Source organism: Arvicanthis niloticus, chromosome 13, assembly GCF_011762505.2.
Source record: "Arvicanthis niloticus isolate mArvNil1 chromosome 13, mArvNil1.pat.X, whole genome shotgun sequence".
NCBI lineage: Eukaryota > Metazoa > Chordata > Mammalia > Rodentia > Muridae > Arvicanthis > Arvicanthis niloticus.
The window spans coordinates 24,279,076-24,291,789 of NC_047670.1; positions in this window are offsets into that span (position 1 = coordinate 24,279,076).

Below are 12,714 nucleotides of genomic sequence, written 5' to 3' on the forward strand. Positions count from 1 at the left end.
AAGTGAAAAAAAGAAAGCATTGTCAACAAATGGTGCTGCTTTAACTGGTGGTCTGTTTGTAGAAGATGCAAATTGATCCATTTCTATATCCTTATACAAAGCTGAAGTCAAAGAAGATCAAAGACCTCCACATAAAACCAGATACATTGCATCTAATAAAAGAGATAGTAGGAAATACCCTTGAACACACTGGTAGGGGAGAAAATTTTCTGAACAGAACACCAATGGCTGAGGCTCTAAGATTAACAATTGACAAACGGGGTCTCATGAAACTTAAAAACTTCTGTAAGGGAGAGGACACTGTCAACAGGACAAAATGGAAACCTATAGATTGGGAAAAGATCTTTACTAATGCTACATCTGATAGAGGGCTAATATCTAAACAAAGAACTACTGAAGTTAGACTCTAGAATATCAAGTAACACAATAAAAATGGGGTGCAGAGCTAAATAGAATTCTCAACTGAGAAATCTCAAATGGCTGAGAAGCACCTAGCAAAATGTTCAGCATCCATAGTCATCATAGAAATGCAAATCAAAAGGACCCTAAGATTCCAACTTACAGACATCAGAATGGCTAAGATCAAAAACTCAGGCAACAGCAAATTCTGGTGAAGATATGGAAAAAGAGGAACACTCCTCCATTGCTGGTGGGATTGCAAACTTGTGCAACCACAATGGAGATCAATCTGGAGATTCCTAAGAAATTTATAATTTTTATACTTTTTATTTTAGAATGTCATACCTGTTCTTTGCATCTGTATAGCTCCCTTCTCTTCCTTCCTTCCTTCCAACTCCTGAGGTGTCCCAATTTCCCCTATGTAATTCATAATCATTTCTTTTGTTATTATTATTGTGATACATGTGTGTATGGATATGTATTGTGTATGTACATGTGTATGAACAGGTACACATGTATATGCTTATGCATATGTGTATGGGTATGTTTGTGTGGAAGTTTGCATGTGTTTGCTTGTGTGTATGTTTAACAAATAGAAGTAAAAAAGGTATGTTTTAAAGCAAACATAAATAGTGATTAGTTCATTATGTACTTATCTCTCAGTTCAGTCATCTATGTTTGCACCCAGTAACCAATCTCCAATACCTTCCAAGCAAGAAGCTTGAAAAATAATTTAAGTTAAAAAGAAAGAAATAACAAAATAAAGTATATCATTATAAAGAAGTGAAAAGAAATTAAAACTGCTGGAGCAAACTGAAATATAAAACAGGATATTTTTAAAGAATTATTTATTCATTTAATATATATATATTGTATATTATATATATAATATATATATAATATATATATATATATTATATATATTGCTTTTTTTAAGATATGGCAGTAGAGGACATCAGATCCCATTATAGATGGTTGTGAGCCACCATGTAATTGCTGGGAATTGAACTCATGACCTCTGAAAGAACCATGTCCTTAACTGCTGAGCCATCACTCCAGCTCCTAAAACCTAATAAATTTTGTTGAAGATATCTTATAAATTGAAGGATGCTTGGTAGTTTTTTAAATTTTTCCTCTCGAGAATGCATTTCTTTACAACAAAACACACATTGCATTTTACTTTTAAAACATGATGCAAATATACATATATAAGTAAGTACATACCAGGCATGTCATTTTAGAATTGGGTTACCTCACTCAGGATGACATTCACAAGATCCATCCATTTGCCTGAAAATTTGTAATTTCTTTGATTTTAATACTTGAATAGTATTCTATTGTGTATAGATGTGCCAAGTTTTCTTTATCTGTTCTTCAGTTGAAGGACGTCTAGGTTGTTTCCAGTATCTGCCTATTATGAGTAAAGCTGTTATGAGCATATTGGGCAAATGTTTTTCTGGCATAGTAGAATATCTTTTAAATACAAGCCCAAGAGTTTGGTATAGCTGCATCTTGAGGTAGAACTATTTTGAATTTTCTACAAAACCACCAAATTCATTTCCAAAGTGTTTGTACAAGTTACAATCCTACCAGCAATGATACTTTATTATTCTTTGAGACAAGTGTGTAGCAAGGCTATCCTCTGAGAGGTTCCACCCATTGACGGACTAACAGATGCAGATACCTACAGCCAAACAGCAGATGGATGTTGGGAAGTATTATAGGAACAGGAGGAAATATTGCAGCTGCTAAGGGGATAGGTACTTCACAGAAAAACCATAAGTCAACTAACCTGGACTCTTTGGGATATCAAAGACTAAAGCATCAACAAAAAAACCATACACTTGCTGGACTTAGGCCTTCCCAAATATATGTAGCAGATGTGCAGTTTTGTCTTCATGTGAATCCTGAACAACTCGAATGGGTGCTTTTCCCAAAGCATTTGCCTGTTCATGGGATATGATTTTCTAGGTAAACTGCCTTGTCTTGCCTCAGTACAAGTGTATGTACCTGGCCTCCCAGAGACTTGGACTATGCCAAGATGGAGGGCTATCCTGTGGACTCCTACTTGCTCAGAGGGGAAGAAGGAGAACGGGGTAAAGGATTCTGGGAGGAGATGCCCAGGAGGTGGACAGTGAGCAGGATGTAAAGTAAAAATATAATAATAATAATAATAATAATAATAATAATAATAATAATTGTAAAAGCAATAAAATTGGAAAAAATAGATACTAAGTACAATTTATAGAAGGTGCCTGTTGTGCTTCAGCAACCCCATTGACTGTCTGTTTCTACTTTCTAGATTATTTATTGTTAGTCTGTAATATATTGAATAAATGTAGTAGGGTTGTGATCAGTTCAGTTATTATATTGATAAAACACTAAATATTCCTTCAGTCTCCACACTGGTGTTCATCTGGTCTGATGGCTATAGGCTCTTCCTGGCATAGTCATCTCATTTCTTCTGGCATCTCAGGCACTTTAGGGATAATTCTAGGTGCTAGGAGTAATATTGTGCTTCTTAGATTATTATGTTGGTCTTCTAAGAGGAAAGCAATTTTCTTTGATAACATATAATTACTTCCTTAAAACACACAATTGAGTAAGCATATTTTTATGAGTGAACAAGTTAATCTATTATCTTTTGTCCAGGATTGTCAAGAATTCACAACATTTACATGTAAATCAGTTGTTAAGTGAATTTCTAATAAAATCTATAGTTAGATTTTTGTTCAAAATCTATTGTGAGGAGAAATTATTGTGCTATAATATGAGCTTGTGCTTAATTAATGCTTATTTTCTTAATTATGTGAATTTGCATATAATTTAATTTACTGGTTTGTTTCTCACTGAGACATTATTTTTGAGATTTTTACAAAATAAACACAACTTTTTTCTTTTATATTTATCATTCATTGGTTCTTTTAATTGTTTACATTTCAAATGTTATTCCCCCATTCTGGTTTCCCCTATGCAAACTCTCTATCTCATCCTCCATCCTACCTACTTCTATCAGGGTGCTTCACCACCCACCCGCTCCCAACTCACTGCACTAGCATTCCCCTACTCTGGGGCACTGAGTCTTCACAGGACCAAGGGCCTAACCTAACCTCCCATTGATGACAGATTAGGCTATCCTCTGTTTCATACAAAGATGAAGCGATAGGTCCCTCCATGTATATTTTTTGGTTTGTAGTTTATTTCCTGGGAGGTTTGGGAGTTTCTGGTTGGTTGATATCCTTTTTCTTCCTATGGGGTTGCAAACCTCTTTGGCTTTTTCTGTCCTTCCCCTAACTCCTATATCGGGTCTCTGTATTCAGTCTAATGATTGGCTGCAAACATCCTCATCTGTATTGGTGAGGTTCTGGCAGAGCCCCTCAGGAGACAGCTATATCAATCTCCTGTCAGCAAGCATTTATTGGCATTAGCAATTGTGGGGAGCCGACATAAGGCGGCTATCATCCTTGCAGCCACCTTGAGCCATATACCCTGAGAAGAGACTTGATTACATCAGCCTACAACAGCTGAGCACACTCTAATAACATCTTGGTTTAGATACCCAGGATCTTCCCTTGGGTATGTGAGACTTAAAGATGTGTGACTTAAGGGCATGACTTAGAGATCAGAATTAGAGATAAGGCCTAAGGGCATGACTTAAAGGCGTGACTTAGAGGCGTGGCTTAGAAGTGAGACATATAAAAGGCAAGAGGCAGACAGAAGAGTTCAGTACAACTTAGAGAACAACTTGGAGTTAGTTATTAGACATTAGAACAACTTGGAGTACAACTTGGAGTCAGTAGGAATTAGGTACTTGGAAGAAATAACTTGGAACTTGGAGGCACTAGGGACTAGGAACTCAAGACTTGGGACTTGGACTAGGAAGAGAGACTGAAGAATAAACAGGATTGAATCACACTCTGTCTGGTCTCCATTCCTCATGCCCATCCTCACTCTCTTGCTTAACCCCGACCAGCTTGGGGCAGTGCGGGTTCCAACATTGACAGAATGGTCTGAGACACTTGGGCCCCCAAACATGGGGCAGCTCGGGCCGCAACAAGCAATAGTGTCTGGGTTTGGTGGCAGCATATGGGATGGATCTCCATGTGGGGTGGTCTCTGGATGGCCTTTTCTTCAGTCTCTGCTTCACTGTTTGTCCCTGTACTTCCTTTAGACAGGAGCAATTCTGGATTAAAAATTTTGAGATGGGTGGGTGGCCCCATACCTTAACCGTGGGTTGTGCCTAGCATCAGGATATTGTCTCTACAGGTTTTCTCTCCCCTTTGTTGGGTATTTCAGCTAATGTTAGACCTACTGGGTCCTGGGAGACTCTTGTATTCCTGGCATCTGGAACTTCTTGGTGGCTACTCCTACTTCTCCATCCCTCATTGCTACATACCTCTGTTCAATTTCTTGACCCTCTGTACATTTCCCCTGTCTTCTCCCACACTTTATCCTGCCCACTTTCCTCTCCTATTCCCCCTCCCAAGTCACTCCCACCCTCTACCCCCTTTGATTAATTTGTTTCTCCTTATAAGTAGGACTAAAGCATACACACTTTCATCTTCCTACATCTTGAGCTTCATATTGTCTGCGAGTTGTAGGGTGTTCAAGGCTTTTTGCCTAATATCCACTTATCAGTGAGTACATACCATCTGTCTTCTTTTGTGTCTGTGTTATCACACTCATGATGATATTTTCTAGTTCCATCCATTTGCCTGGGAATTCCATGAAGCCATTATTTTTAATAGCTAAGTAGTACTCAAAAATGTAAATGTACCGTATTTTCTGGATCCATTCCTTTGTTGCGGGAAATGTTGGCTGTTTCCAGATTTTGGCTATTATAAATAAGGCTGATATGAACATAGTAGAGCACATATTCTTTCTATATTTTAGAACATCTTTTGAGTATATACCCAGGAGTGACATACCTGGGTCCTCTGAGAGTACTTTGTCCAATTATCTGAGGAACCACCAGACTGATTTCCAGAGTGGTTGTACCAGCTTGCAATCCCACAAACAACAGAGGAGTGCTTTTCAATTTTATGAGGTCCAATTTATCTATAGTTGATCTTAGAAAGATCTTCCATGTTCACAGATCGACAGGGTTAATGTAGTAAAATGTCCATCTTACCAAAAACAATCTACAGATTCAATGATATCTCCATCAAAATTTCAACTCAATTCTTCACAGTGATAAAAAGAACAATTCTCAAATTCATTTGTAACAACATAAATCCCAGGATAGTGAAATAGTTGACTATTGTCAACAAGAAGAGAACTTCTTTGGAAATCACTGTCCCTTACCTCAAGCTCTACTTTAGAGCAACAGTAGTAAAAATAGCACGGTATTGATACAGAGACAAACAGGTATACAAATGGAATAGAATTGAAGACTCAGAAATGAACCCACACACCTATGACACCTGATCTTTGACAAAGAATCTAAAACCATCCAGTAGAAAAAAAAGACAGCATATTCAATAAATGGTACTGAATTAAGTGAAGGCCAACATGTAGAAGAATGTAAATTGATTCATTTTTATTGGCCTGTATAAAGCTCAAGTCCAAGTGGATAAAAAATTTCCATGTAATACCAGATACAGTAAATCTGTTAGAAGAGAAATGGAAAAAGAGCCTAGAACACATGGGCACAGGAGAAAATTTCCTTGACAGAACACCAATGTCCCAGGCTCTAAGATCAATTATAAACACAATTTTCATATCAATCCAAGGTAATTAATTTTTTTAGCATATTCAATGCTTTTGTTGCCCTGACAAGGGGAAGTTATTCCATGAAATATATCTCATTTCAGATTTTGTTATTCTAAGTAAGAACTTTAAGATGCTTTCAGAAAATGCAAATTTGTTAGAAACTTGCCTAGCTAAATACAAAAAAAAAAAATTAATCCAGTTTGAAATACTTCTAAATAAAAAACAATAAAACATTTTGGTTTCAAAAACATAATTGTCAAGCTTCTCTTGTGATTTGGAGTAGAAATTTCTCTCATTTCTTTCTCAGGAATTTTCTGCAAATGGAAAAAGATTGTCTGCTACACATTAAAAATTATTAAAACAACGATGGCTTAAAAATTTCTTCAAAAGAATGTGTAGTTTGTCCCTCCTAATTTCTTATACCTGGTGCATAAATCACACTCTTCTTTTTGGTCTCAGCATAGCTCTATTCTTGTGTATCTGTCAGGGTTCTTGAGTCATAGTACTTATGGGTAGTTTCCATATAGTAAGGAAATTTGTTGATGACTTACAGTTTGTGGTCCAACTCCAGAACAATGGTTATTAGCAGCTGTGAATGGAAGTCCAAGGATCTAGCAGTTGTTTAGTTCCACAAGGCAAGCAGGCAACGAAGAACAAGTCTTCCTTCTTGCAATAGCTTATGTAGGTCTCCAGCAGAAGGTGTGGCCCAGATTAAGAGTGTGTACTAAAATGTCTGGATCTGAATTAAAGGCATTTAATACCTTGCCTGGGCCTAAGCTTTTCATAGCCACTATGCTTCAAGATTAGGATTACAGGTGAGCCTTCTAATTCTGGACTGTAGTTCATTCCAGATATAGTCAAGTTGACAACCAGGAGTAGCCACCACATCTTGTTATCCTAAAATACAAAATAAGGTGAAAAAAATAGTAAAATATGATGGTTTCAGTTTCATTATTGAAAATATGACCCCTCAGAGAAAAATTTATGTAAGCAGAATTACAATAGCAAAGCAGACTCATTGGTATGCAATGTAGCATTGAAGTCATATGACAAATAAAAACTTCAATATGCATTATACTGGTAAATGCTCTAGAATCCTTTGAGCTCATCCAGAAGCTGGCTCCAGAAGAAAGGTTGTCTTCCATCCAACTAAAGGCTGTCCTCAAAGATCACTTGTTTTCTTGTGAGATTCACCCTTAACTCTCTAACAGAAAGGAGAAAAAGAATAAAAAGAATAAAAACAAACAAACAAAAAACAGCTCAAGTGTAAAATATCCCTTGGAAAGATGTAGAAGGTAAGTTATTTCTAACAAACATTACTGTTGTTTATCCGGTGATATGAAGTGCCTACAGCAGAAAAGAATTTCCAGATTCAGTCATGGATAGTTATCCACAGAGAAGAAGACTCTTGTAATGTGAACTCCTGCTGATTACAAGATGATGGTAAAACAATTATTCTTTTTCTTTTACTAAAAATAATTTTTTCATGGAATATATTGTGATTAACGGTTTTCACTCTTCCTACTCCTTCAAGATCATATCTAACTTCCCTCTGATTCAAATCTCCATGCTTTCTGTCTCTTCTAAAGAAACAAAGGAGAATCTGAGTAACAATGATTAATACTAATAGCAATATAGTTAAATTAATAGTAATATAATACAACCAAACAAACTCAAACAGAACAAAACAAAAAAATGTATGAAAAAAAATCAAAGGTAAAATCACATATAGATGCAGAAACAGAGGCTAATATGATTTTACACATGAGTCTCATAGAAACACAGAAGCAGAAGCCATGCTATACAAACAGCTTGTAAGTTAAATCAAAACAAAAACAAAACAAAGTAAGACAATCATAATGAATCCAAAAGAAAACATTAGGAGACAAAGAACTTCCAATGATGGCATTGAGTTCATTTGTTATTGCTTATCTATATCTGCACATGGTACCTGCCCTTAAGAGTGCATTGTATTTTCAGTAAGACACTCTTGTAAAAAATTAATTTTTCATTTGTGAGTGCTTATCAATTATAGATAGCTTCTGGGTTAGAAATAAGGACTTGTGTCCACATCTTCTCTCACATCTAGGGTCCCATCTGGTAGAAACCCATGCAGGCTCAGTGCATACTGCCAGAGTCTTTGTTATTTAATGTGTAATTTTTTCTGTTGTTATTTGTGCTTTTTCCTAGAAGCCTCACCAAATGGGATAGTCTCTTTTCTAAAACAACTCTTGCTGTCAGAAACTACAGCTGTCTATCCCAAAAATATTTCTCAAGTAAGTTACTGCTAAATATTTTTGGCATCTGTTTGATATTTGTCTATCTTGTGCCTGTCTATCATGTATCATGTATCATCTATCTATCTATCTATCTATCTATCTATCTATCTATCTATCTATCTATCTATCTATCTTTGTATCTATCAATTGATCTATCTATATTTATCTATGTATCTGTTATCTACCTATTTTTCTATACATCTACTTATATTTGTGTACACATACACACACACAAACACACACACATATATTTGTTCTATATATTATACAGAATGTTATATGTTTGCCATATTTATAGTTTTGAATGAGATAGTTATGTATGTACCAAAGCAAAGTAATGGAATAAATAGCAAGTGATAAATGGAGTAATGGTTGAACTGATAGATTTTTTAAAATATAGTATATACGTCTCATACTATTTTGTTCTAAATGCATTTTGTTTGTTTTGTATTATATATATATATATATATATAATATCTTTTATACATCTTTATAAAAGATGCATAACTTTTATAAATATTAATCAAAAGCAATGCTAGAACTAAACATTTGTATTTTATTTACAACTACTGCTTATATGAGTTGTTCAATTTAATAAATGTTGAGAAGATTAGATGCCTGATGGTTTTTTATTTATTCAACTTATTTATTTAATTTATATTGTTTTTATGGTATCAGCAGGAATAGTGCTTGGACTTAGTCTGTGGAAAGTATGTATTTTCTTCTCTAACCAAGCAAACTCAATTTAATCAAGAAGGAAATCTCTTAAGTTTTAAGAACAAAAACATGTATCTTAAGTGTTCTTTCATTCATTCCCTGTTAATGTAGAGTACAGATAACTTTCAAAATCAGTCATTGCCATCCAAGTTTGACACACTTATAACCATATTTGACTAAGTTATTAAAATCTGGTTGTTTGGACATTCTTCAATGTATATTCATTTCTATAGATGAGCAAATGCATTTATTCTTTCTCCAACTTTGAGATCAGAAAATGTGTCTACCTTGCAAGAAGGTGGCAATAATGACTGTTATATTCAGGGTGAATTATCATTAAAAGTATACTATGTGTTTTATTGCTATATGATGATATATAATATTCAAATACAGCATCACATTTGCTACCTAAGTTTGAGCTAAAGGGTATACTCCTATAATCAAGATGATAAAAAAAATCTCGATCATGGGACTAGGAAAATGGTATCAATAAAGTGCTTGGGCAAAAAGTGTAAAAGCCTGAGTTCTATCACCAGAACCCACATAGCCCTGTTTTGATGGACACTAGAGAGTCTGGGAGTGAACAACCTCTTTTTATGCTACCCATCCTGTCCAATTGTTTTAGTAAACTAAGAGTTCAGTGATAGATTTTGTCTCCATAAAATGGAGAATAATTTAGAAGTATTCCTGATATAAATGACAACTGCCATGAACAACACACATTCATAGAGAGAGAAATACACACATTGACACACACACACACACACACACACACACACACACACACACACACATCTCTAAAATGCCAGTAAATACAAATATTCTATGGCTTCTTTGTTTTTCCTATTTTCTCTTTCTTCTCAGTAAGCATTTAAATCTAGATGACCATGAAAAAAGTATTTTGATGCCCTTTAAATTATCTATCCATGGTAATAAAATAGCAACCTTATTTGTGATAGCCAGATGTTAGAAACAACCCAGATGTCTCACAATAGAAGAATGAACACATTTTTCTCAGTTTCAAAGTCTTGATTATAAAAGCTCTTGAAAAAGTCTATCTTGTAAAGAAAGGTAAAGAAACAATAATTAATGACTTTAATTTCAAAGTGGTTCTTGTTATTAGTACTTCAAAAACAATGACCACAGTATAACGATATTTTTATAATAATACATATTTAGATAGGAGAAATTTAAGTTCTTTTTATAATTCCAAAATCCAAATAAGTTATATGATAAAAAGAATATATGTATTAATTTTATACATGCCATTAATGTTAAAATAGGCTAGGACTAACACTGTAGGCTATATTTTCTTTGAAAAGACTGAAAGTTTAATAATGTGAAAAAACTAACAACAAGCAGCTTACATAGAAATTAGAATCAGGCCATAGTAAGTTGCCTGGCAACCTAACAGTACTAAAACTAAAGGAGAAAGTAAATTCCTGAAAAGAATTATTTTTAAAAATTTTTACACAATTTTTATAAAAGAAAATTTTTAGAAAAACACAAAACAAAGAAAAAAGCAAAAAAACCCATCCTATTTCTAGTTCATCTAAAATGTAAGATTACAGGGCTTTACACAACAGATATACATCTCCAACTGTCAGTATAAATGGAGTAAGGAAAATTTCTGGCTGTCATCTCCATAAATATGATTATGAAAATATATTAGTACTTCTGCTTTACTGGATACATTTCTTCTGAAGTATTATACTAAGAGTTATTATCAAATATTTCACTGGTAATAGATTATTAGTTGACAAATGCTCAATGCAACATTATATTTACTTAAGATATTAGATCATTTTTATGTTTTCTCATTCAAATTTATGAAGCATAATTTTGTTTATGGAATAAATAAAGAGTTAAATATGATAATAAAGATCCAATAATAAAGACGATAATAAGGATATCATGTTCAGCTTTTTATAATTATACATATAGTCAATGAGCAGGAAGATGTTGCTACAATTTTTCAACAAATATGGATTGAAATCGTATTTAATAATTGACATTTTAAAAATAAGAATTACAATCTTTACCAGAAAATTAATCCTAATTTTTAAAACAAGGATGATATCCATCTTTCTGACAGAAGAACACATAATTAGTTGTGTAATAACAAATGGTCATACCTAAAAATTAATATATATTATATAGACTGATCAGGGTATATATGTATACAACATTATTTTGTGCATTTTTTATTATTATTTTGCTTTTATACTTTATATCCCTCTCACTTCCTTTCTCCCAATCAACCCCTCTCAAAACTTTCCCTCTTCCCTTCTCTTCTGAGCAGGTGGCAGCCCCATGGGTATCTCTGTACCTTGGCCCATCAAATCTCTGTGATGGTGTGCACAACCTCTCCCACTGAGGCCAGACAAGAGAGCCCAAGTAAAAGAACCTATCCTATATATGGGCAATAGCTTTTGGTATAGCCATGGCTCCAGTTGTTCAGGACCAATATGAAAACAACCTATGCTTCTGCTACATATATGTAGAGAGGCTTATAACAACCTGAGTTGTGATTCAATCTGAGAGCCACAAGTGTCCAAGTTAGTTGAGTATGTTGGCCTTCCTGTGGAGTACCTGTTCCCTTAGAGGCCGCAATTCTTCCTCCTATTCTCCCTTAAGAGTTCCCAAGCTCCATCCATAATTTGGCTGTGAATGTCTGTGGCTAGCTGAATAAGCTCCTGGGTAGAGACTTTCAGAGAATAGCAATGAGTAACACTGTGTATACTCCTGTATGCATGCATAACAGAATATCATTAATAGTGCCAGGGATTGGTACTTGCCTAAGGGATGGGTATCAAATTGGCTGTTCCCATTCCCTCAGTCTCTAGTCTATCCCCTCGCCCTGCACTTCTTTTAGACAGGATGAATTAAGGGTTGTAAATTTTGTTGATGGGTTGATGTTCAAGTCTTTCCACTGGGGTTCCTGCCTGGCCACAGGAGGCATCTTGTTCAGGTTCTATATTCCTAATTCTATGTGTTATAGTGAAAGACACTTCATTGATTCTTGGGTGTCTCTCTTATCCCATAACTCCCAAGCCCCATCAGTTGCAGACTTCCATTCATTCACATGGCTACCTGGTGTCTCACCACAATGAATTCTGAACCCACATTCCTCTCTCCATCCACTCTACTACCCAGTTACCTCCCTTCATCTGCCTCTTATGACTATATAATTCCCTCTTCTAAATCAGATTTAGGCATCCTTGCTTGTAGCTTTCTTCTTGTCTAGTTTTTTTTTGGGGGGGAGGGTCTATGGAATATAACATGGGTATTCTTTTTTTTATGGCTAATATCCTCTGAATGATATTCTCAAGATCCATCCATTTGCCTACAATGTTCATGATATCCTTGTTTTTAACAGTTAAATATTTTTCAATTGTATAGATGGATTTTCTTTTTCCATTCTTCAGTTGAGGAACATCTAGGTTGTTTCCACTTTCTGGTTATTGCAAATAACACTGTTATGAATATTGTTGATAAAGTACCTTTGTGGAATGGTGGAATATCTTTTGTGTTTATGTTCAAAGGTGGAATAGCTGGATCTTCAGGTAGAACTATTTCCAGTTTTCTGAGAAACTGTCAAACTGAT